The 27,337-nt window shown below is 43.5% G+C and overlaps 2 long non-coding RNA genes across 2 annotated transcripts; one reads left to right on the plus strand and one right to left on the minus strand.

Moving 5' to 3' along the window:
• The first annotated feature begins 11,905 nt into the window (after positions 1-11,905).
• On the plus strand, positions 11,906-15,829 carry LOC147019740 (uncharacterized). The gene is made up of 3 exons (XR_015062046.1): positions 11,906-12,470; positions 12,673-12,749; positions 15,667-15,829. It is a non-coding gene; the product is annotated as an uncharacterized LOC147019740 (long non-coding RNA).
• Positions 15,830-17,444: 1,615 nt separating this feature from the next.
• On the minus strand, positions 17,445-25,549 carry LOC147019741 (uncharacterized). Its single transcript, XR_015062047.1, has 2 exons — positions 25,288-25,549; positions 17,445-19,600 (listed from the first exon to the last, which is right to left on the minus strand). It is a non-coding gene; the product is annotated as an uncharacterized LOC147019741 (long non-coding RNA).
• Between the last annotated feature and the right edge of the window lie 1,788 nt (positions 25,550-27,337).

Here is a 27,337-nt window from a genome sequence, read left to right on the forward strand (position 1 = left end):
CAATGTTCATAACCTGCCATTCCTTTACTTCACCAATTCCAATGCATGGATGACGAGTGCAATATGGTCGCAAATTCTTACCAAACTCAACTGTCAGTTGCGCGCCAGTGGTAGAAACATTGTCTTGTTTGCTGACAACGCCGCGTGCCACTGTCTTTCACCGGCTGTGACGCTAACGAACATAAAGCTCCAGTTCATGCCGCCCAATACGACATCTCTGATTCAACCTCTTGACCAAGGCATGATCCGAACCATGAAGGCGTACTACCGACGAGAAATTGTTCGGCTTCATGTTGCTGCTATCGACAGCATGCCACAGAAACCAGCGTCAGAAGTGAGCAAAACTATCACAGTTCTAAAGGCGATGTACATGTTGAAACGGGCCCTCTTCCATGGTTACGCCCCAGACAATCGCTAACTGCTTCAAGAAGGCTGGTTTCGTGAAACGGTCTGAAGATGAAGAACACGATTCTGAACACAACGACAACGAAGAAGATGTCGCAGAAGCTCTGCATGTCCAGGGCATTACACAACAGGAATTCCTTTCATTTGTCAACATCGATGAAAGGGCAGAGTGCTACGGAGAAATGACTGATCAAGAGATTGTGGACACTGAATTGCAACCCCAAGCAAAGGTGGAAGACAAAGACGAAGAGGGAGAAGAATCAGTTGCGCCACCGCCCAGGAAGCTCCAAGCCATCCAGACGGCCTATTTTGATCACAGTGACAACAACGACGCCAGAAAACTTCTGTACTCTCTCCATGATAAAGTATTGGAGAGCGGCAACAGGAGTATGGTCCAAACCAAACTGTCCGACTCCTTCATCAAAGCAAAGTAACTTTCACCGTGAATCCAAAGTGCGACACGTGAAACCAGTGTGTTTTCCAATACAGAATAAACACGTTCGTTTAAATAAGTTAATATCACCGTCCCTGTGAAGTACACGACCCCCGGTGCTCATACCTTGCCTTCCGTGGCCAGTTCTGTGAAGTGGATGATGAACCCGGATATAAGAACAACCCGGATACATTCTCACTCCCGAGCGTGTTCTTATATCCGGGTCAGACTGTATTTATTTGCAGAAACGAGTTCCTGGGTCTTGCACGACAATTAACTATGCCTCGAACCCAGGGAGCACATGACCTTTGCGAATTTCAAAGAGGACGAATTGTTGGCCATTTGGAAGGTGGAGTCAGCCACCGTCAGCTCAGAACCTTGGCATTCCACTTTCTACGGTCAATCGGGTGATTGTGCAATTCACCAGCAAAGGCAAGGAATCCACAGCTTCCCGTTCTGGTCGATCTGGGCCCTCAGAAAGATGTCTTCGAGCTGTCAAGTGGTCCATTGAGAAACTCCCCGTTGCAAGGCAGCATATGTTGAAGAGGAGGTCCAAGTTAGCTCAAGGACTGCCGTGTGGTACCTTCATAAACTGGGCTACCATGGGAGAGCAGCAAGGAGAAAACCTCTTCTCAAGGCCCTGTCACACCTTGACGATTTAGCCAGCGTATGCCGACATATGAAAAATTTGTCTAAAACCCTGGCACATGTCGAATACGTATGGGTAAGTTTTGTATACCTTAAGAGCACGCCGGCATACGTCGTAGTACGCTGGCATACGTCATAGTACGCTGGCATACGTCGTAGTACGCTGAGCTGTTAGACAAATTTTCCACGGTTGAAATATTTCGACGTATGCCAGTGTATGACTCACACGTTCCGCATAACGCTGGCCATAAGTTGTTGGCACGTTACGCAATCGTTGACACGTCGACACACGTTACTTGTAAGTTACTCATAAGTCGAAACACGTCGAGGTAATGTTTAGCATACGCGAAACTTATTTCTAACCTATGAGTAACGTGTTGTAGGCACATTAAGCGATCGTTGACACACATCGACACACGTTACTTGTAAGTTACTCATAAGTCGAAACACGTCGAGGTAATGGTTAGCGTCAGTGTTCCAGACTCCCTGGTTTTTTTTTTTTTTTCGGTATGACGGTGATGTCGACGCTTCGATTTCTAGTGCGGTTATGATTTAAATCGTTGAGCGGCAGCCTATTAATTATATTATATTATAACCGCATGAGAAATCGAAGTGCACAAAAGTATCTGAAATCTTAAAATTTATCCCTTTGAAAATGCAAAATCCCAGACATTTCCAGATATTTTTTAAAAACTTGAGCGGACGGACATTTGAAGACTCAAAAAGGAGGACATGTCCGGGAAAAACCGGACCTATGATAACCCCAGTCATGGCCCATCATGGTCACCTGTCCAACTCAAAATCCCGTGAGATTATGGGGAAAGTACATGGAATTGAAACTCTCAAGTGACCAAGAGCAGCCTAATTGTGCCAATAAACGACTCTTAACCAATTATCTTCTTCCTGATGCATGTGTGCACACACGTCGTTAGAAGTAAATAATGACGGACAATTCCTTGAACAATCTCGCAAGATTTCTGGAACTCCTCGGAGCACGAATACCTTCATAACGACATGGGTTTTATGGTCCCTGTTCGAGTTGTTTTGAGAGAAAGAACTCAGAAATAAAAGCAAGAACCCACTGAACCTCCGCAATAAAGCCCTGCTTGAGAGAATGACACATGGTTATTTGGACGGTGTATTGACAACGTACCACTGCCTCGATCATTCTGAAAATAAAAAAACATTCTGAAAATTTCATTCTGAAAACATAACCTGGATCTGAAGCAAAAACATGCCCACTGCCTATGCACATATATCGTAATTATATATATACAGTAGCCGTACGTGCAAAAACAAAAACAAAAAAAAACTTTCAAACCGCGTGCCAGAAGCAACCACCACACAGGCCGTTCCTTCGCTCTCGAGTGCCCTACGTGCGTGGCCATACGTGCGTGCCCGTACTGGTGTGGCTGTACGTGCGTGGCCGTACGTGCAAACCAAAAAAAAAAAATTCAAACAACCACACAGGCCGTTCCTTCGCTCTCGTAAAAGACGACTGGATTGGGGCATTGTGTTTATCTATAAATGCGCATAAGAAATCGAGAAATTATTAGAATACTCGAAGTCATCATTATCCGGAAGCCCGTACGTTGTAACCCGTAATGGGGAACGTGGCTGAGCTTCTCTTCCCCAATGGCCATGCCTACGAAGCAACGTGTCCTGTCATTGGTTTGGTAAATAAATGGCCATAACTTGGGAAGTATTTGTCTGATTAATATCAAACCTTGAAAAGGCACATACTCAGGTCCCCAGCAATATACCTGGCAAGTTTCAATGACATCAGACCAGTGGTTGTCGAAAAACAGCGGTCACACACACACACACACACAGCTGGAATTATAGATAGATGATGAAGAAACCATTTTTCCAAATGAACGTTTTTATTGGTAACTAAAAGGGATCAAACGAAACACTTATGATTGAATGAGGTTACATGTAGAGGCGGCGTTAGGGGTGTGCACCCCGTGCAATTGCAAAGGGGCCCTGAGATGGCAAGGGCCCCCCACACGCCGATCGTGGTTCACAATCTTTTGAGACGGGCCCCCGAGGTTGGGCTCCCACTTTGCCAACAAAACATATATTATATCACCTTGTGAGTGGTGATAAACACAGTGCAAAGGGAATGCTCCATCTCTCAAGGAAAGAAGGCGCTGTGCCTTAATGATGGACTAAAAACATGTTTTCCCTGATGTTTAACTCGACAGGACTAAACAACAATCACAAAACACCCCCTCATTAGTAAATGTACTAACCCATACGCACGGCAGAACGTTATGGGTTTTAAAATCAGAACACCTATCCCGAGGATGAAGCAAAACCACCCCCCATGGTGCTCAAAAAAAATAGCTAAACAATAGGGGGAAATGGTGAAAAAAAATCACCCGAAATTAACTTTTTTCATCACAACCAGATGAACCAGAAAAAGGGTCCTCGGTCAAGGGGTGTGTTATTTCCTTCACCAATCAACTTGTACAGTGCTCACCAAGTGGCTAAACACTCAAGCAAGCACTCCAACAAAACGGTTGATAAAGAACGACTGGCTAAGAAAGCGATCGCAAGCTGATTGGTTATGGAGCACACCCCATGGATCGCTTTGTGTGATGTATCACCCTGATTTGTGGGATGTCGGTCTGATTGTTTGTACTTCATGACATCACAAGTGGTGACGAGGTAAGAAGCTATCCGTGTCTCGATGGCGACTGCCGACATTCTCCATGAATACTCTGATGGGGAGGATTGGGTGGATTTTGTCGAGAGGCTGGACCAGTGTTTTGTGGCCAACAACATGGCGGCTGTTGGTGATGCCATCCGTCCTCATCCTGTGTTGTTGACTGTGTGTGGGCAGAAGGTGTACGGACTCATCAAAAACCTGCTGTCACCACGGGGACCCACCGACAAGTCATATGAAGAACTCTGTGAGCTCGTCAAGCTGCACTTCAAGCCAAAAGCTGGTCTGATCATATGGAGGTACAAGTTCTATATACACACTCGCCAGGAAAATCAGGACACTTCCCGTTTTGTCACTGATCTGTACCATTCAGCAGAACCATGTTAGTTTGGTGCTGTGCTTGATGAGATGCTCCGAGACTTTTTTGTGAATGGGGTAAATAATGATGTCATCTTACGAAAACTCCTTGTTCAAGAAGACGACCTTGACCGAGGAAAAGCAGTGAAGATTGCACGGGTGTGCATGACACCTGCTGAAAACCTGAAGGAGATCTCGTTGAAAAGCCAGAACTCTTCAAGTGCAGATACTGAAAATAAGATTGCTCAATCTTCGTACAAGGCGACACCTAAGCCAGTTGTGTGTTTGAAACCTGCTTCAGCGGTAGCAAGAGACCTCAAGAACTTGTGTTGGCATTTTGGTGCAAATATTATGGCTCACCAGTGCCGTTTCAAGCGGAACACATGTAACGGATGTGGCAAGATTGGGCGTCTTCAAAAGAGGTGTTCCCAATCCAGCAGTGGTGATAGTACTGCCACCACCAATCGCGTGGATGATGGTACGCATGTTGCTGGAGCTGATGAGTCGTCACTGCATGGTGGAGTATGAGATGTATACAATCCATGGCAGCATCACACCAATAACTGTTGATCTTCAACTGAATGGCAAGCAGGTATCAATGGAAGTGGACACAGGGGCAAGTCAGTCAATTATGAGCCAGGAGACATTTGACAAACTGTTGGACCGTGAGGATGTGAAGCCCAAATTGAGTCCAGTGAAGGTCAAACTTCACACCTACACCAAGGAAATTGTTTTGGTGATTGGCAGCATGGATGTCAGTGTGTCTTATGATGGTGTGATTTATGAGCTGCCTATGTGGGTTGTACCAGGCAATGGCCCTACATTACTCGGTCAGAACTGGCTTGAGAGCATAAAGCTGAACTGACATGAGATCAAAAATCTGTCTGCAGTGGAGGCTTCTCGTTGTGCTAAAGTGCTGGATAAGTTTCCATCTGTGTTTGAGCCAGGAATTGGTTCCTTCATGGGGATGAAAGTTAAGATTTATCTGGACTCAGAAGCAAAGCCCATATACTGTAAAGCTCGGTCTGTTCCCTACTTGATAAGGGAAAAGATCGAGTGTGAACTTTAGGGACTCCAGAATGAGTGGATCATCTCTCGTGTTGAGTTCAATGAATGGGCTAGTCCAATTGTTTATGTCCTGAAAGATGATGGAGCAGTGAGGGTCTGTGGGGACTCCAAGGTGACCATAACTCACCACTCCATGCAGGATCAGTATCCACTACCAAAAGCGGATGACCTGTTTTTGACATTAGCTGGTGGAAAGTCATTCACCAAGTTGGATCTGATGTATGCCTACATGACACAAGAGCTGGATGAGGAGTCAAGGAAACTCACGTGCATCAACACTCACAAGGGGCTGTTCATCTGCAATTGTTGTCCTTTTGGAATACATTCAGCAGCTTCCATCTTTCAGAGAAACATGGAGAGTCGATTGAAATCCGTGCCAAAAACTGTCATGTTCCAGGATGACATCCTGATCATGGGCTGCAACACTGCAGAAGACATGAGTAACCTGGAGGAAGTCCTGCATCATTTGGACAAAGTAGGACTCAGACTGAAACATGACAAATGTGTCTTGATGGTGTTTGAAATGGTATTCCTAGGCAGAAGAGTCACTGCCGCTGGGATCATGCCATGTGATTCCAACGTTGACGCAATCAAGAATGCACCCAAGCCAGAAATGTGTCGCAATTGTGTTCCTTTTTGGGTTTGCTCAACCATTTTGGCAATTTCTTGCCACAGGTGAGCACAGTGCTAGAACCCCTGCATCAGGTACTTCAGAAGGGGAAAACTTGGGTTTGGGCAAGGCCCAGGATGATACCTTCAAGGAAGCTAAAGGACGGTTGTGTTCTAACAAGTTGCTTGTTCGTTATGATCCACGTAAGCATCTTGTATTGTCGTGTGATGCCAGTGCCTATGGGGTAGGCTGTGTGTTACAACAAGCCAATGAGTCGGGCAAGTTACAACCTGTTGCGTATGCTTCCAGAAGGTTGACGAAAGCTGAAGGAGCCTATGGTATGCTTGATAAAGAAGCACGACGCTGTGTGTTTGGGGTAACCAAGATGCATCAGTACTTCCTTGGTCATAAATTTGAGCTTGAAACTGATGATAAACCTCTCACTTTCTTGTTTTCAGAGAACAAGGGAATCAACACCAATGCATCATCACGTGTTCAGTGGTGGGCCTTGACACTGCCTGGTTACAATTATACTATTCGTTACAGGCCTGGCACTGGGAATTGTGCTGATGCAATGAGTCGACTGCCGGTACCCATCACTGATTGTAACAATACCCCTAAACCTGCTGACCTCATATTAGCTATGAATGTGTTTGAGAGTGACAATTCTCCAGTAAATACTGCTAAAGTGAGGTTATGGTCTAACAGAGATTCTGTGTAGTCTGTGGTTAAGCATCGTGTTATGACTGCAGATTGGACCTGTATACCAGACTCGGAGGAGTACAAACCATATTTACGTCGGAGGGATGAGTTATCTGTCCAGTCAGAATGCTTACTTTGGGGCCAACGTGTCATCATGCCAAAGTAGGGAAGAGTGAAGTTGGTTTCTGAATGACATAGTACCCACCCTGGTATTGTTACAATGAACGCTATTGCAAGGTCTCATGTTTGGTGGCCTGGTATTGATTCTGAACTTGAATCTTGGGTTCATTGTTGTGAGATGTGTATGGAACTCAGGAAGTCACCAGCGGAATCACCGTTGAGTCTTTGGTTGTGGCCTTCCAAACCTTGGTCCAGGATTCATGTTGACTTTGTAGATCCATTCTTCGGGAAAATGTTCCTTCTTGTCATTGATGCATTTTCCAAGTGGATTGAGTGTTCTATCATGTCTACCAGCATTTCTGCTGCCACCATTGAGAATTTATGTGTCATGTTCATGACTCATGGTCTACCTGATGTGTTGGTAAGAGAAAATGGTTCGTGTTTTACACATCAGGAATTTCAGAAAATCATGACATTGAATGGTTTCAAACATGTCCGTTCTGCTCCGTTTAAACCCACTTCTAATGGTCAGGCAGAGCGTGCTGTACAGATTATCAAGAAGGGTTAAGGCGTGTTGCTGAAGGTTTGCTTCAAACGCGTTTGTCACGCATGTTGCTAGGTTACAGATCCAGACCACATTCCACAACTGGAGTGCCTCCAGCCGAATTGCTTATGAAGCGAGAACTCAAAACCAGACTTTCTCTTGTTCATCCTGACATCGGTGAAACTGTTGATAACAAGCGTCAGAGTCAGAAATACTTTCATGATCGCACGGCTGCATTGTGTGACTTTGCTGTAAACGATCCAGTTTATGTACTGAGCCATGGACTAGGAGCGAAATCGCTGCCAGGTGTTGTTATTAGCAAGGAAGGAACTCGTGTTTTTTGTGTCGAGCTGAAAGATGGGTGTACAGTTAGGAAACATGTGGATCAGATCAAGCTGCATTATATTGAGTTAAAGGATGATGCAAATTCTGTGATTCGTCCAGTTGTTCTGTTGTCCAAGAATGCAACTGTTGTTTCCAAACCTGCATCTGAAGTTGTCAGTAATTCGTCCCCACCCAAAGTTTCTGTACCTGTACCCGCTGCTAGTCTGGTGTGTTTGTCCATGTCACCTAAATCTGTGCCTGTAACAACTCCTTTGCGTAGGTCCTCCCATGTATCTGAACATCCAGACCGGTTGGATTTGTAATTAAAGGGGGAGATATTGTGATGTATCGCCCTTCCTCGGGTTTGATGTGAGCGCCGTGTGCGCATGTGCGACACCCAGGACGAGTAATGGAGCTGAGTGTTGTGAATAAAACTTCCATGAAGTCGAGTGCATTGTGGTCGGTCTGATCATTTGTACTTCATGACATCACAGTGCATGAGATTGTGTTTATGACTGGCGGTGAGATGAGGTTACTGTTATTATAATCACTCAAAATAATTTGAAATTCATCAACGGGAGCGGTTCGGGGGCGATCACATTATTATTTTTTATTACTGCCATTTATTGTCCTATTATTATTGTTCATATTATTATTAATATTGTTGCGGAAATGGCCCTTAGTGTGTTATTAAATATAGGATTATCCCAGATCCCCCATTAAATGCATGTTTAGCCAGGTTTTTCGGTAAATGGACGTTACACGTGTGTCGGGAGGTGAAGAGGCTGTTCATTGTTCTTACGTTGGTGGTGGACCGAGAGGTTCTTCTTCTTCCTTCCTCTCTCCGGACAATAGTCTCCGCCCAGCGCTCTGAGGGGGAGTGGCCTCGAGAAGGAAGTGAAACTGAAGCGAGGAGCCAGTCGGCTTTGAGGCGAGCGAGCGCCGGAAAGGCAGTGGTGGATCTGCCGAGGGAGTAACTGAGCATGAGTGTCTGTCGGCTTCATAAAGGGGCGCACCCCAGAAGAAAAGGAGAAGTAAAGCTGCAGTCGGCCAAGAGGCGAGAGGGAAACTGAGCGCGCCGAGTCTGCCATTTTGGCAGGAAGAGAAACTGCCTGCGTGTCAACTCTGACATTTTGGCAGTGGGAGAGGCTGCCTGCACATCGAGTCGGGCGATTGACTTTGTGGAGGAGTGGTTTTGGCCGGCGGTGCCTCCTCGACGACGGACCCAGCCTGTGGAGCCCAACACCTCGATTTGGCCTGGTCTGGTGAACAGGCCAGGCCTGGACTTGTATACTGGACCTTGTGAGAAACCAGCTGAAACCCACCATCGATCTGACGGTCTTGTGCCGTCGACATTACGCGGGGTCAGAACGCACTGAGGCTGCGTGCACAAGCGGTGCCGGGAGAAGAAAAAGGACGACGCTATTTTTCCACGCGGCGTGTTTGAGCTTGGGCACTCGAATCCGTAGACTTTGGCTGTCACGAGCCACATTCGTGCCTCCGATACTTTTTCTCTCGTCCATGAAGCATCACCAAGTACTCTGTGTCTTGTCTGCATGCTGTCCATGTCTTGTCTGCATGTTGTCTAAGTTTTATCTCGTTAGGGTCCCCTTCGAAACGCGTAGCTCCCCAGTTAAGAACAGGTTATAGATTAATTATAACATTGTCGTGAATGCTTTGCTTGTGTCGTGTTCCCCGATGTGTCCCCAATAAATCTGATTCATATGAAGTTGCAGCTTTGAATTAATTCGTGCTGCGCCGAGGAACGATCCGCTCGATATGGATAAAAAACCAAAATGGTTACAGACTGGCAGAATTCGCTCGGTCTCTGACAAAACCAGTCTGTAACCGGAGTCTATTTCCCCAACTGGTAAGGTCCAGGGGTACGTTGGTGTCGCGATTCGAGGCGCGTGACCCGAGGCCTATGCCGAACCAGCCGGCGTTATAACCCCGGAGACGGCGGTGGTTAAGTGACGCCGAATATTCAACATTTGGCTGTTGAAAGTAGGGTGCAAAAACACAAACTGGTTATGGACAGTGATTGACATCACTCATCCGAATCCCCCCCCCCCACCGTGAATCCGAAACAATATTATTATTTTGCAACACTGTAATGTTTAATATTGTTATTAATATGCTATATTATCATTATTCTGAGATAGCCTTGGAAAAATGGCACGATAAGATGGAAAGATGCTCAAGCTGCTGTATATCCACCTTTCCAATGGGGGGGGGGGGAGAGACATGTTTTTGCAATCGAGGTTAAAGGAACATCGTCTAAGTGAGTGTGAAAATAACACCGTGTCCTCTTACTCGTGAGTCAATACAATTGAGGGTTCTGAAGTGTCACTCGTAATACCCTCTCCCACACCATAAGGAGCGGTGCTAAACGGTACACATTTACAAAGATAATTTGCATCACCCCACCTTTGGAATTCCTGGTGAGGAGGGCAAATGAAGTTGCTACAACCTTTGCCATATGACCTTCACCCATACTCCCCTTGGCAAGTTTAATTGGTTGAGATTTGTATAAGTAACAACTGAATACTTCGACATCAGACAGACAGACATCAAAATGCATCCATCCATCCATCGGGACCATATTCTGTGCAGAGCGTTGGTGCTGCCTCAGCAGTTTCCTTGGATATTGGACATAATCCTGGATGGGTCGCCACTCCGACACAGTATACGAACAAGCTGGCATTCATTTTGCCAACCTCGGAAGGATGACAGGCAGAGTCAACCCCACCTGGTATTAATTCAACAGCCGAGTGGGATTTGAACTTAGAATTCAAGGATCCCAAGCCCAGCACCCTAACCATTAAGCCAACACCAGGCATCTCTCCTGATGAAGTTCTTGAAAGGCCATTGCACAGCCAGAAATGCACTCCATGAGTTTCAATAAGCAAAGTTGGAATCATTGGGCCTTTGTGGTTTCAAGATGAAGAAGGGAAATCGGTAACCGGAACCACCGAACGGTCTGTGAAAGTTATCCAGAAGTTCTGGTTTACATTAGTGAGGAAGCGCTGCATTGGCAGGGCTGTGCAATGGTTTTCGCAAGATGGGACCACACCTCACACATTCACCAGATCAATACATTGCCTACAACAGAAATTCAGTGATTGAATCGCCTCTAGAAGGACAGATATTGAATGGGCGCCCCATTCTCCGGACTTCAACCCACCTGACTACTATATTTGAAGGAAAGAGTGTACCAGGGGACATCTGAGAATATTGACGACCTCAAAAATACAATTGCCAGCCACATCAAAGCTATTCCAGTTCAGGAATGCAGCCAAGTTATCGACAACTTGACCAGGAGGACCCATTTGTGCCTGCTGCACAGGGTAGCCATTGAGAACATGTTTTGTGAACCGTCTTCTGAAATAACTAGTTTCGTTTTTGTGTGTTCCTTTATTCGACATTTTACAAAGAGTCTTACGTATAAGTTTCATGTTATTTCAATGGAAAATTAAGAAGAACAAGTGAAATCCTTTAATACAGCACGTGTGGTGAATCAAATGAGTACACTAATGTTAAAATATGCAATTTATGCTTTTTCAGTTGAAAAACAATTAAAAAGCATACTTAATATTTGAAATGTAAAAATCTTGTTATTATTGTGATAAGCATATATATATATATATATATATATATATATATATATATATATATATATATATATATATATATATATATATATATATATATATATATATATATATATATATATATATATATATATAACAGAAGGAATGAAATCGTTCGATACAGCGTAGCAGGAGGCTGCAAAAGAATTATTGTAAGTAAATTTAAACTACTAATGCATGACGAAACACTTGTTTATGGCTAATATTAAAGAGAATGATGGCATAAGAAGAACTTAGCTTTCTGCGTTCGGCGCGAAATGCCATGGTGGACGGAAATGACATCTTTCGTTCGTTCGTTCGTACATGAGGGGAGCGTTTCTTCGTTTTTTCCGTCAAGCAATAAATTAAATGGTTACATATATAACACATTAGTTTCACAAATTTCCATTGAAATACTCGGGTATTTCCGTCAATTGTCGCCATTTCCATCGAGGTTACGCACTGCATCTACCGGACGGCCGTCATTGGCTGTCTTGAGGCACGTGGGGGGGGGGGGGGACACCGGACCCACCGGAGACGTGGTAGACGACGCCGGGGACATTTCAAACTCGGTGCAATTGTATACAGCGCACGCGCTGTAATAAAAACAACTTAAGTTTTTTTTTATGAAACACCCTGTACTTGCTAGTTTCAGTGTTTCCTCTGCTTCCCCCTCTCCCCTTTTCCTGTCATTCATTCCCTTGATGTTTGTCTTGGTGTCTGTAATAATTTGCCCTTCTATGAGCCAATCCAGGAGAAACATATGTGCTGCTCGGGCGCCAGCCCATAATGGAGAGCAGCACTCCAACGAGCTACAGACAAAGGCCTTGCAGACTTTGACCAGCTCGGATTTCCCAAGGAAAGACTTTGATCGATGGAGGATGTCCAGTTTGCGACTGGCTTTGGGAGGCCAGCTTTTATCCTTTTGATGCAAAAGGAGAGAGAATGAGACTCTATTTGTAAGCTTTGAGATGTAAACTGAAATGTGAAATGGGGTAACATGCCATGCATTGCAGTGCGTGATATCACATACGTTTATTTTCAACCACACACAAAGCAAAGCTGCCGGCACAAACATCCCTGGGAATTTCACTGCATTTCCATCTTTTCATGAACAAATTCACATTTGCCTGGTCTAATGGTGCATTCTTTTCATTTCAGGATGATGTTGAAAATGTCAGAATGATCAACTGTAATGCCAGTTTTGAAGGCGTTACGTTTATCTTTCATCGTAAGAGGTGAGTTTTAAAATTGAATGTAAGAAATGCTTTCAATTCCCATTCAATACCTTACTCACAAACATATTGTAAATCGCAAAATAATCATTTGCCAAACAAGGGAACACAAGAATGCAGTGTGACGTAATACCTGAGATTCTCAAAGCCTTCTTTGTAAGGTTCAGATGTTTTTCTGTGGTTTCATGAGATTTTGTTTCTGAATAATTATATACTACCTGAAAATTCCTCACAATACTGAGATATCAATTCGGAGTGATTATTTCTGAGACCCAACTTTGTGAAATAAACATTAGGGAGAATATTTCACAGATTATAATGGCTGCAATTGTTTATGACACTCAACCATAAAGCGTTATGGCATCTTCTTCCTTTTCTGTTTGGCTTAAAGTTTATCCTACTATTAATTTCCAATTGGTCACTGGCATTGACACCAATACAAGTTTATATTACGCACCCTAGGCATCATAAAGCTACTTATATCGAACAAACAGTTTCAAATGGAGCACCTCTCCGCCATTAGAGCAATTAAATTGCATCAGATGTGGCAATGAATGTGAATTGTTGCTCCCAGCTTACCGGCTATGCCGGAAGACGCCATTTACATTTTTGCGCCTCCATCCCTACCCCATTCAGAATCCCGTGCTGGCACCGCAACTTGCTCGTTTACCCAAAACATGGAACGGACAACTGTTTATGATTTTTTTTTTTAGGGAGGCAGCAATTGATGCAGAGAGAATAATTCATCCTTTAACTGGGAAATACGAGAGACTGAAAAAGCACATCCTATAGTGTATAGTGCATACTCCATCCATCCATCAGGACCATACTCTGTGCAGAGTGTAGGTGCTGCCTAAGCGGTCTCCTTGGCTATTGGACACAATCCTGGATGGGTCGTCACTCCGACACAGGATACCAGAATGCTGGCACTCATTTTGTCAACCTCGGAAGGATGACAGCCAGTCAACCCCACCTGATATTAAATCAACATCTGAGTGGGATTTGAACTCAGGATCGCAAGCCCACACCCAAACCATTAAGTCAACATCAAGCATAGTGCATACTACAACTACTACTAGTACATGCTTGTCGAGTCAGCCAGGGGAATTTTTGGCATCAGTATTTGTGGAACTGCTTGCCAGGCCTGGTGTTCGACTGAAAGCGATTTGGGGAGGAATTTCCAATTTGTTCGAGGTGTCGGGATAACCCACGACTCTTTGCAAAATATACCATGGATCTGTAATATCCACCAATGACCAGTGCTGGTAGACAGGTCCCCCGGCTTAATGCCCATCCAATGGATGGTGCACGTTATGATGCCTCGTAATGCACGTGATACATTATGGGGGGTGGGGGGGGGGTAGTTTATAGCTGGGACGGGATTCAAACTCAGGCTAGACAAACTCAGAGAGGAGTGTGCATACCTCGAAGCTATCCTGGCAGCCCATTTGGTGCCATTCCTCTTTGTGAGATTATATTTTGTTTCCATTTTTCATTACCAGTACATTAAATACCTCTAATAAATTGTTACAAAAGTTATTATAGTAAATGCAGTTAATGCTTCAGTACTCAACAATGTTTGTCACCCATGATGGCGGCCTGGGACAATAACTGTCACTTATTGATCACAGCTGTTTGCAACGAGGAATACAGATCAGAAAGCTTTCTTATCACTGAAACAAAGTTAAAGTTTTGTATTAGGGTTGAGGAGCAATCTCAGGGTTCTACTACCAGAGAGAGTTCTTCACGGCATTAATGCTAAACAAAAAGGATTCCACAAAAACATAAAACACACACACGCACATACCCCCGAGGCACTCTGAGCAAAATGGATTATAGGTTTTGCCTTTATTGAGACATCACCAAGACCATTCGTCCTGCTGTTAAGATTGCATCTGGTAGTGTAACCCTGAAGTTGTGATGGAACATTTATCTTAACATTGAACTCAGGCACATGGAGGAGCTTATCTTAAATCACACGCAGGTCAAGCACATTAGAAGACCGTAGCCTACTTTTGTTCATCACAAGGATATTTTACAGACAAAGGACAAACATATGGTAAAAAGGATTTGAACCTGGGATCTTATCATCATAAGCCAGGAACAGATTATAACTCGAACAGGCAAACACAGATTTTGCTTTCTTCCAAAATGGTAAAGAAACTTCACTATCGACTGCCCATCATCTTATCACTTGACAAGTAAGGACAGATAGAAATACCAGTAGCTCAATGGACTCTTGGATGGTGATTGTGAAAATTCCTGGTCATGTGATCCGAGTGACTGCCAACTATGGGACATTTCAACTCAATGGTTCATTTCAAGGTTCATCCACATATTACTATATGCAAAGGGGGAAGGTGAGAGGGGTAAAGGTTAGGGGTGCAGATACTGTGGTGCCGCATGAAGACATACTATAGTTTTGTGTCATAGTGCAGGAGTAGCAGCAGTTTATGATAACGACTGACATGGGCATGGTATGACCCAGGAAGATTAGTCTCCATACATTCCAGACGCCAAGGTCACTGCTTGACACTAATTGCTGAACCAATAACAATGACCAAATTAAACCAAAAATAAACCATTATTTTGTGTGTCATCTCAGACTGGGTAGCACTGATATCAAAAAATAAACTATCGCGAGCACCAGGAGATGCTAGCCATGTCACAGTATGTGAAGCCATTAGGAAAGAGAAGGGGTGGAAAGAGGGAGGTGTGGAGGGTAGAGGAAAGATTGTCTCGGTATGAGAGGATTTGGGGAGAGGTGTCCAGAGTCAGAATTTCTGCCATTTTTACAACGTACAGTACATGGTTTTGTAAACGTCACATGTCGTGCTTAAACTATTAACCTGTGTTTTTGAGCAATGGAATATACTTCTGGTCTGCACACTTGAAGGTGTGTATGAATCTGTACCTACAGTACCTACACTAACTAGGCCTGCAGACTTGGATATAAGCAAGGATGTGTACCTACCTACTGTCTACCAACCTTGCAACTACAGCACCTATCCCAGGTGTGCACACCTGGACATGAGCATGGATGTGTACCTACCCATCCCGGGCATACACACTTGCATCTGAACATGGACGTGAGTTACTCAAGACTGATCTGCAAAACTAATGTTTACTAATGATTCTATAAAGAAAATTACTTGACGATCATGAGTATGTTGTTCATATAAGTATTTAAATGCCCCTAATATCTGAAAAAGGTAGGAAGCTTTCTTAAAGATGAAGTCAGAAGTCCACACTGGCTACAGCTCTCCTAATGAGATGAGGTAAGAATGGAGAATCAGAGGCAGATAGGTAACAAGTGAAAAGGTTCAGGTGGAGGAGAGCAGAGGTATCGATGAACCATTCACCCTGACGACAGATATCCAAGAGGAAGGATATCTGTGACCCTTGTCGCACACAGGTAGACAAAAAGCAGCATCAAGTCCATTGACAATGTTGATTGGAGATAAATCAGTGATGATTCTCTTGTCTGTCGGGGTCATGGCACCCCGTGGAGTTAGAATAGCCAGCAGCTGTGGCTCGGGAGAACAGCTCAGAACCTCTTCACCCATCGAAGGAGCAAAACAAAGCTTCTAGATATCTCTTTTTACTTATTTATTTTATACAGTGATCGAAAGATCTTGGAGGAACTTGTCCATAAATCACATGCTACACCAGAACATTAGTAGACAATAGAGAAACACATAGGGTCAATGAGATTTGAACCTGGTGTCCCCATGCCATGATCCAGGATGTCAGATGGGAACATACACTGACCAACCAGTAATGCCTTGGAGTCAAAGAAGACACCAGACCCACAACATGTTCACCAGTGCATACAACAGCCCACCATGAGAAGGTAAACATGTGGTGGGAGAGACAGTGGTGCACAAGGGGTGAGTTATGGGCATATCATTAGAAAATGGGAAGGAAGCCCAAAGCGAAACTGTCGTTTTTATTGGTCGATTTTTTTTATTTATAAAAACCTGAGGGGGTGTTAGGCAGCTGGTAATGATCAGTTGGCAAGTACATGTTGATTGTTTTTTTCTTACAACTGTTGAATTATATTGTTTGTGAGCTTTTCCCATCAACATCAGTTAAGGAATAAACCTCCCCCTGTGCTCATCTGCTTGGAAGTAACATTGCCAACAATGTCCAAGCTGCGTAAAGCAACAGATAAATCACATCACTGCAAATGGAAAACAAGAAAAAGAGCAATCATATATTGCAGACCCTCGACAGGACTTGTTTTGTGTGGTGTATTTTGTGTGGCATTTGTGTACTGGTGTGATATTTAATTAATGAGACATAATTAGAACTGCCACTTTATAACTACTGGCAGTGATGACCGGGTACCAAGACATCCCGCTTTGATGCAACCCCACTTTGATCAGACACCTGACCCTGACCCTGACCCATGACGTTTATTACAATTCAATTGAATTTAGAATGGGATTAAAATAAAATAAATTCAAATCAAATGGAAGACCAAATAGGTACAGTCGTGCATTGGAGTAATCAGAAGGAACCCAACCAAGCAAAAAGCAAAGATGAAGTCATCAGGAGGAACCTGGATAGGATTCGCATTTCAGCTGCTACTCCTCTACCCACAAACCCATCCAGACACATCCAGAGCCTTATTCAAAAAAAAAAAAAAGACCCACATCAAAAACTTCAACAATTCTGGTTGCCAGACCATGTGTCCGATCAAGTTGAAATTTAAAACATTTATTTCCATCACTACTAGATCATAATTGTGAAGTTTCACGTCGATTGATTAAGTGGTTCCAGAGAAAACATTTAATACTCTTCTTAACTCCAATATGGCTGCCAAACCATGTGATATCAATTATTCCTTAACATTGTACACGCAAGGATGAGGGAACATTTGTGTGAAGATTCCCCTTAATCTGTCCAGCCATTCTGGAGAAGATTTTTATATTTTTTCAGGGAAATCCAATCTGGCTGCCAAACCATGTGCCCTATGACATCAAATGTGTGAAACTTTTGCTGCTCATGGATAGGTGATCATATGTGTAAAGTTTCACCTCGATCTGTTAAGCCATTTCAGAACAGGTTTTTGAAGGTTTAAAAAAACAAAAACCAATATGGCTGCTGAATCCCGTGACCAATGACGTCATCAAAAATATGTGGACTATTTTATCCCGAGATGACCCTCAAAATTTTCATACTGATCGGATGTAGCGTTCTACATATGCAATTTTGATGTCATAATGAAGGGAATTATGACATCATATGAAACAACACTCATTCCACATGAGTTCTTGCTACGTGCCAAGATTCAATTCTTTCCTTGGTGCAGTTTCAGAAATACAGAAGTCCAAAATTTTTCTGTTTTTCCAATATGGCAGTCACACTACATAACTTATGATGTCATAATTATCATGAAAACATTCTGCATAAGTAGTCACACCTATGCTGAAAATTTTATCTCAATCCAACAAGCGGTTGTAAAGAAAAACACGAAAGTTATGTTCAGACAGACAAACAGACAAACAGACAAACAAACAAACAAGAAAAAGACATTGTGCAGAGCATGATACTTGCAAAATCCACCACCCTCTCCAAAGGTTGCCATGGACACATTAAATTGTCCATTTCATTTTGACGAAAATTGACAATCTCAATCAAAGTTCAGGTCAATCGGATGAAAATTGATTATTTTTCAGATTGAAATAGATTTTAGAAGTTTGACCTTGAGTTGACCTTTGACCTCTTGATCTCAAAAATAGTTGGTTTCCCAATTCAGGGGCACAAAGTGCAAATCCTGTTCAAGTTTCAAGTCAATCGGATGAAAAATGATTTTAGAAATTAGACTTCAAGATGACCTTTGACCTCAAAATCAATAGGTTTCTCAGTTGGGACGACCTCTACAACTTGGTAAAGTTTCATGATGAGTGGTTTAGAATTGTGACCCGTAGGCGATTGACAGACAGACAAACAGACAGAACAACAAAATCAACTGACCAACATACTTGAAAAATCTTCAATTTTGCAAGCAACAAGAAAAAGAGTCGTGCAGAGTACGATACTTGCAAAATCCACCCCCCTCTCCAAAGGTTGTCATGGATACATGAAATTGTCCATTTCATTAAGATTATAATTGACAACATTAATCAAAGCTCAGGTCAATGAGATGAAAATTGATTATTTTTAAGAATGAAATTTTTTGATTGTAGAAGTTTGACCTTGAGTTGACCTTTGACATTTTGACCTCAAAATAGTTGGTTTCCAAATTCAGTGACGCAATATGCAAATCCTGTTCAACTTTAAATTTAGTAGGATGAAAATTGACGATTTTTTAGTTGAAAAAGGACGATTTTAGAAATTCGAACTCAAGATGACCTTTGACCTCAAAATCAAGAGGCTTCTCAGTTGAGACTACCTTTACAGCTTGGTGAAGTTTCGTGAATATCGGTTTTAAATTGTGACCTGTAGGCGATTGAGAGACAAACAGCCAAACAGAATAACAAAATCGACTGACCAATATACTTGAAAAATCTTAGATTTTGTAAGTAACAAATGGACAAACAGGGGTGAAAACATAACCTCCTTCTACCTTCAGTGGCAGAGATAATAATAAAAATAAAAAAATAACGATTTGATTTGAAATATGTTTCAGGAGAACATGACATTGTTTAGGTTTCTGTTTTAGGCAATACTTTTGAGGTGTTGTGTGGCACCTTGCTGCAGGTTGTGCCATTTCGGGAGGGCACGTCTCAGTGGCTGATGCAGGACCTCCTGGAATCTGGCCAAGATGACGATAAATCACCGCACAGTGGGATCTTTATTGTCCACCAAGCATCCGTCAGCGGAATGGCACACGTAGATACAACGCCCTGCGTGCGAAGAAAACAGACAGAATCAACAGGATGTTGATCGAGGTGTGCCAACTGCCTTGGGAAGCAAGGAGAAGCTCACTTTTCAGCTGTTAATCCTTCATCGGAGAAAAAGAGGGAGATGGGATAGGGGTGAGGGTTTATAAAGGGTGTGAGTGAGTCACAGCCACAGGTGTGTGTGTGTGTGTGTGTGTGTGTGTGTGTGTGTGTGTGTGTGTGTGTGTGTGTGTGTGTGTGTGTGTGTGTGGAAAGAGAGAGAGAGAGAGAGAGAGAGAGAGAGAGAGAGAGAGAGAGAGAGAAGGAGAAGGAGAAGGAGAAGGAGAGAGAGAGAGAGAGAGAGAGAGAGAGAGAGAGAGAGAGAGAGAGAGAGAGAGAGAGAGAGAGAGAGACAGAGACAGAGACAGAGACAGAGACAGAGACAGAGACAGAGACAGAGACAGAGACAGAGAGACAGAGAAGGGGAAGAAGTCACGGATTACGTGGGGGTGAGAATGACCGATTTTGACCGGTTGTGTCACTGTGAGTGGTAGAAAAGTGAAAATAATAAGGAAGAAACTTTAAAATCTGATAATTAAAAAATATATATTTAAAATATGAAGGAAAAAATCAAAAAGGAGAGAGAAAATGTGGAGAAAAAGGGAATAGGAAAGATAAGAGGAAAAGGAGAGATGAGAGAAAAGAGGAAAAGTAAAGGTGAATGAGAAGAAAGAAATTAGGAGAGGTAATGTAGATAAAATGAAATAAAATAATGAGAAAGAGGGAGAGGGAGAGAGACAGAGAAGAGAGAGAGAGAGACAGACAGAGAGACAGAGAGACAGACAGAGAGACAGACTTTTGTATCTTTTTATTATAAAAATAGAAAAGAAAGCCCCCAAATGGGAGTTACATCTTCATTTCAGAGAAAGAAAGAAAGCCAAGAAACAATTTCTGAAGAAAGGAAAGGATGAATCAGGTGGATTATATACAAAACATTTCACAAAAGGATAAACATTCCTCTCGGACTTTGCAAATAACTTCTTTTATACACCATTTTGATTCGAACTGTGGTAATCTTCCAGTTACTGAAAAGAAAGCAAAATCCAATTTAACACTACTTATTACAAGGTTTTGGAACAAGAACAAAGCATCTTCATCATTTACTCCAACACCATCAAGATTTCTTTTTGTTGACTTATATAATGCCATCTTTGCCTGAGCAAGCAGGAAATTGGCTAACACAGCATAGGAATTTTTGTGTGGGATATCCAATCCGTAGATGAACACACAAGTGTTAAAAATCAAACCAAACCTCACAAAACAATTCCGAAGTAAAATAAATAAAGGTGCCAACCGTTGGCATTCAACATAGATGTGAAAAAGGTTTTCAGATTTCTTACAAAAAGGACATTCATCTGCAAGCAGATTTGAAAAACAGTGTAATAAGTGATTAGAAGGAAGGATCCAGTGTACTCGTCTCCATTGGAGGTCGACATGTTGTGGTGGTACAGGAGGGTGATAAAAACCTTTCCCGTTAGGAAAATAAGGGGGAGAACAAGGTAAGAGGTCTCTCCATCGAACCTTCTGCTGTGTTATTTGCCGTTGCGAAAGAAATTTTACACAACCCAAATAAAGGTCTTTTTGTTTGGGAAGGCCATTGAAGCCTACGCAAAAAGGGGGACAAGGAAGAGGGCTGGCAAGAGAAAAAGCACATTCGAGTTCAGGAAAGGTAGAGAGAGAAGGTATTCGATGTGCATTTTGTTCATTGCTTTGGTGGTCCTAGTCCCATGCAGGTGCAAGCTGTGTGTATGTCCAAAGCACACTACATAATATACGTGCCACAATTCAAGAGGATCGCACACCGACCAGGCTTGCCAATGCATCAGCTCCGATCCAGCTGCCGTTTGGGCTGAGAAGATCTGCGACAGAATTAACGCCCTTGTCGGTAAAGCATTGAATAAAACACCGATCAGCAGGCATGTCATGGAAAAAGGAGTTGTAGAACAAAGGTTCTTCCAGAAACATCTATTTCGTGTAAGAATGTGTACCTCTTGTTATTGTCAGAGCTTGCCACGCATTTAGCATGCTCTGATAGAAACCAGAGAGGGGGGATGTGTCGATTTTGGAAAGGTCCATCAGGAAAAGAGAGTGGTCATAGCCTAACCTCCCAGCCTGTTGCAAAAGGTGACGAGCGACGTTGACCCATGGTGGAGAGGGTCGCGTGCATAGCATGCGAAGAGCAACCGAGAGTCGAAAGGCCATTAGCCGGCTCTTTATGTTGACCAGGCCTTGCCCTCCATCGATCAGTGGTAAACTGAGGAGCCCAGGTCGCAGTCAGTGTTTTCCGTCCCAGAAAAAGGACACGAAGCACTTCTGGAGCTGTTGAAGCAACACCGCTGGAGGATGCAGCACGAAGAACCTGTGCCATAAGGTGGAGGCCACCAGTGTGTTGATGACCAAGACCCTTCCACGATATGACAGTTGTGTGATCAGACCTTTCCATTTTTGCAGTTTACCCTCAACAAACTCAAGCAGACCAGCCCAATTTTTTGCTACTGTGGTATTATTACCGAAGAACACTCCAAGGTATTTCACACCATCATTGGCCCATGACAGTGGAGCAGGAAGTCTTGGCGCAAAGTAGCACAACGGACCGAGCCAAAGGGCGCTTGTTTTGTTCCAATTTTCTTTGGCTGAAGAAGCCTTTTCAAATAAGGACAATCAATAACGAACGATGTTAACGTCATTGATATCTTGTACGAATACACACACATCATCAGCGTATGCCAGTACCTTGATGGGCCGTTCAAGCTGGGACAAACTAACCCCTGTTAGTCTACAGCACAAAGAAACCAGTAGGGGTTCGATGGAGAGAGCATAAAGCAACCTGGAAAGAGGGCAACCTTGTCTAATTCCCTTGTTAATAGACAAAGGTGCAACAAGTTCATGTTTATCTTAAGCACACGATAAATATTATTGTATAGTATTTTAATAGAAGAGATGAAGGTTGAACCAAGTCCAAACCGCTCAAGTACTTCGAAAAGGTACCGATGGTCAACACGGTCAAAGGCTTCCTCCTGATTAAGGAGAAGAAGTCCTAAATCTTTCAGGCTTTCCTTGCACAGTTCAATGATGTCTCTCATAAGGGAGATGTTGTCATAGATGGAACGCTTTGGGACACAGTAACATTGGTCTTCTTTCAACAACGAGGATAAATAAGGAGTAAGTCGCGATGCCAGGGCTTTTGAAAATATCTTATAGTCCGTACATAACAGGGAGATAGGACGCCAATTTTCAATACTCAACATGTCTCCCTTTTTTGGGATGAGAGTAAGAAGAGCTCGTCGGCAACTTTGAGGTTGCTCTCCAAGCTGGCAGCTTGTGTTCAAGGTGTTAATGAGTTCTGGACCCAATAAGTGCCAAAACTTCTTGTAAAATTCGGTTGTAAGTCCATCCAATCCAGGTGCTTTCCCAAAGGCAAGGCCGTGCAGGGCAGTGCCAAGTTCATCCAAAGTAATGGGTCTTTCCAGTTGGGAACGCCCATCTTAACACAACACTGGCAGGCCTACGGAGATCGAGGGGACACTGACAGGATTTATTTGTTCCATTGAATATATTTTCGAAAAGTATTCCTTCATGAAAAGTTTGATTTCTGATTGTGTAAAGGTAATGGATGAATCTGCTAATCGCAGCTGAGAAAGTTGCTTACTGGGAAGACGTTTCTCTAAGGAAAAGAAGTACTTGGTTGGTACGTCTGCCTCATTCAGGTGTCGCACCCTCATCCCAACTAAGGCACCACGTGCATTCCTCTCGGTTATTTCCTTTAATAAGGACAGTTTCTTAGTTAAGGTTTTTTGTATGTTACTATTATTATATTTTGTCCGATGACCCGTCGGAGTTGTAAAATCTCTAACTGGAATATTTTCTTTACTTCATGGTCAACCCTTGTTGAGAAAAACTGATACTGTTGACAGAAACCTTTAATTTGGGTTTTTACTATATCCCACCATATCAGCGGGTTAACGGAACAGCTTAACTTCCGTTGTAGGAGAGCCGTCCAGAAGGATTTAAAGACCTGAATGAAGTTGAGGTTTTCTAGTAAACTGTTATTGAATTTCCAATGAGAGCTCCCTGGACGTGGTTTAGAGAGTTGAATAAAGACTCGAGCTGGGGAATGGTCAGAGAAACCAGAAGGTACGATATCGGATTTATAAACTCCATGTAATAAATGAGAATTTACATAGATGCGATCAAGCCTCACAAGTGAGATGTGGTTGTTTAAACAACGACACCATGTATAAGATTGATCAGAAGGGTGCTGCACGTGCCAAATATCATGAAGATTACATTTCGCAATGATGTTTGCAAAAAGGTTTTGCGGTACATGGTTGTGGTTCCGGCCCGTTCCGGTCAAATGAAGCATTAACAGTACGGTTAAAATCACCACCAATAATTAGACAAGTCTGCAAATCCAGTGTTTGCAGGAATTTTCTCAGTTCGGCAAAAAACGAGATATGCTCGTCATTTTTGCTTGGAGCGTCCACATTGAGAATTGTGAACTTGACCTGATCGATAGAGAAGGTCACGGAGGCAAGGTGTCCATCAATAATACTCATAAATTTAAGGCAGGACGGATGGAAATGTTTCTCCAAGACAAACATGATGCCTGCCTTCGACGTGGAATTGTTAGTGAAGAAACATTCCTTGTCCATAAATAGTTGCCACTGAGCCTGAACAGATCGGACAGCATGGGTCTCTTGTAACAAAGCTATGTCAAGACCATTGACCTCTACCAGCTGTTTAATTTGGATCTTGTGGAGCGGACTCCCACCACCATTAACATTTATCGTTCCAATCTTGAAACTAGCCATGAGGAAAATAATAGCTTCTAAGAATAAGATCAGAAGTGGGATAATGGATTCGAATCCCTTTTCACCTTGGCAATCAATTTTTTTAAGCGGTGACAGTGTCTGGTGGAAACCGAATAAGTCAGGCTTACGTACAATAGCCTGAGCACACTCAAGGAAGGATGGTAGATCTGGAAAGTATTCCGTCAGGTTTATATTTTGTAAGAAGAGTCTTATTTGTTCAGGGGGGGTAGGACCTTGACCGGTCAGCTTCTCCACCGTTTCCACCTGACTCTTCCGATTTTCTTCCTCCAGGTCAGATTCGTCAGAGTCGGTTTTAGTTTCCGAGTCACACAACCTTGTACTGTCCTGCATATCGATATGTGGTCAGTATTGATACACGGATCTGTACTGCTTACGAGGTCTATGTGCTCTTCCATTGTGGGAACACTTCCTGGTGAAGTAACGGAAATAATTGGGGGAGTTGATGAAACGGAAACACCATCAGCGGATGTAGCGATATCGCTTCCCTCGACCGTAACGGTGTTATCAACCTCCAACGGCGTGGAGGTATACAGTACTTTGGGGATCTCTCGTAAAACATCCATTTTAACATTTCCTGTGTTTCCAGCTTCACCACGTGATGGACTGGGAGCAGTAACAGGGTTAACATTTGTTTCACTATTTCCTGCTGACAAGGATTCAGGGTTAACATTTACCAAAGTGACAGCAGGTTCATCACTGTGGTCTGTGTATCACCGTCGATGGACTTTCCAATGGGAGAGTTTTTAACGAGTGAAAGAGTTTTCTTCACTGCGATAACAGGTAAAGCGGTCTCTGTAAGGGAATCGTCTCTGTCCTCACCGGCAAGTAGGCTGAACTTGTTGGTCGTAGGTCCCGGGGTCCGGGTCCATTCCGGGTCGGCCTTGTAGAGTGACGTTAGTCACAACTGCGGGAACATTACCGACAGATTCCTCGTTTGTAAATGCGGCCTTCTTCTGGGTTAAACGACCATCAGGTAAAGTCTTTCTCTTCGTTGATGAGACGACGGTGAAACAATCACAAACATTCGTTTTGCTGTTTGGACTATCGGGTTGGGAGGCCTGGGCGTCATTACCGGACACGGGATTCGCTTCCTTCACAGTCGAAGAAGAAGAAGAAGAAGAAGAAGAAGAAGAAGAAGAAGAAGAAGAAGAAGAAGAAGAAGAAGAAGAAGAAGAAGAAGAAGAAGAAGAAGAAGAAGAAGAAGAAGAAGAAGAAGAAGAAGAAGAAGAAGAAGAAGAAGAAGAAGAAGACGTATCCTTGTTGACGAGGTTTGTTTCATCGTTTGAGGAGGTCGTCTTTGGGCAAAATCGTTTCAAGTGTCCGAAATTACCACATTCGAAACATTTCAGGGTGTCAGTGGTTACGTAGACTTGGTAATCATGATTATCAATTTTGAGTTTTAAAACGATGTTCCAGGTTCTTTCAGCGTTAGAAGGAGGAAATACCACATGAGCTTGTCTCCTAAAATACATCACATGCTTCGTCCGATCGTCCTGGCTACGTAAAGGTAACATGGTGATCTGAGAAATCACAGAACCAGAACGAGAGAGTTCGGAGATCAACGTCTGATTCTTCAGGAAAGGAGGAGCGTTCGAGATAATGACCTTGACGGCCGGTGTGTTGAGAGGGGAGACGAGCACGAAATGTCCATCGTCTGTTGATAGTCCAGTCGATACGATTTCATGAACCAGTTCTGTCTCAGACACGAAGATAACCACACGTTTGTTCATTCGCGAGGCTGCACAAACTTTGTCAGTGCCGACGATGTTTCCCGTACTTGTATAACGAGATCGAGCGATAACGAGATCCTCGACGCTGACGTCGTCGGGCGGGACACAGACGACGCCATGTTTTCTTGTTAATGCTTCACATGTCGAATAACGGGAATACGAAGTCATGTTTAGAAAGGGGAGGAGGGGTGATTGCTCTCGTGCAGTAATTAAATACGAGCCGAGATAGGTTTCCAAAGGAAATAAACACAGCTACAGTGAGGAAAAAAACGATCAGTTGAAGGCCCGGGATGGGCCGCGAACTAAAAACTATCCACAAGAAGCTGTGGGCTCTTTCTCTCTCTATCTCGGGGAAAACGTATGTGAGGAGAAAACAGGGGGATGGGGAGGGGAGGGGAAGAGATGAACTGAAGGGCAAATCGTGGAATAACAAGGACAGACGGGCGGGGTGGGGTGACGACGGCGCGAGGGAAGGTCGAAGCCCGAGGTCTAACGAAGAGGGGAGGTAAGAGGGGAGGGTGGGAGCACAAATAACGATTCATAGAAGGAAACACAGGAAGGGAGGTGCAAAACGATGCGAAAGGGGATAGAAAGGCACAAAAACAGGGCAGATCACAGCTCACCAAGACCACACAGCCGCCATGACACTCCACTCGACTCACCAACAGCCAGCAGGGGGCGAGAGAGAGACAGAGAAGAGAGAGACAGAGAAGAGAGACAGAGAGAGACAGAGAGAGACAGAGAGAGACAGAGAGAGACAGAGAGAGACAGAGAGAGAGAGAGAGACAGAGAAGAGAGAGACAGAGAAGAGAGAGACAGAGAAGAGAGAGACAGAGAAGAGAGAGACAGAGAGAGAGAGAGAGAGAGAGAGAGAGAGAGAGAGAGAGAGAGAGAGAGAGAGAGAGAGAGAGAGAGAGAGAGAGAGAGAGAGAGAGACAGACAGAGAGAGACAGAGAGAGACAGAGAGAGACAGAGAGAGACAGAGAGACAGAAAGCATTGAAGAGATGGGAGGTTTAAGTGAATGAGAAGCACTCGTTGGTCCTGTGGGGAGCCAACGTTCCGATCCTGTAAATATGTCTTTGCTCTTTGTGCTTTGCAAATATCCGTGGTTCTGAAATGGAGAAAGATACCGGAGACT

Source organism: Eptatretus burgeri, chromosome 9 (assembly GCF_056783735.1).
Source record: "Eptatretus burgeri isolate ZD-2024b chromosome 9, Ebu_testis_v1, whole genome shotgun sequence".
In the NCBI taxonomy this organism is placed as follows: Eukaryota; Metazoa; Chordata; class Myxini; order Myxiniformes; family Myxinidae; genus Eptatretus; species Eptatretus burgeri.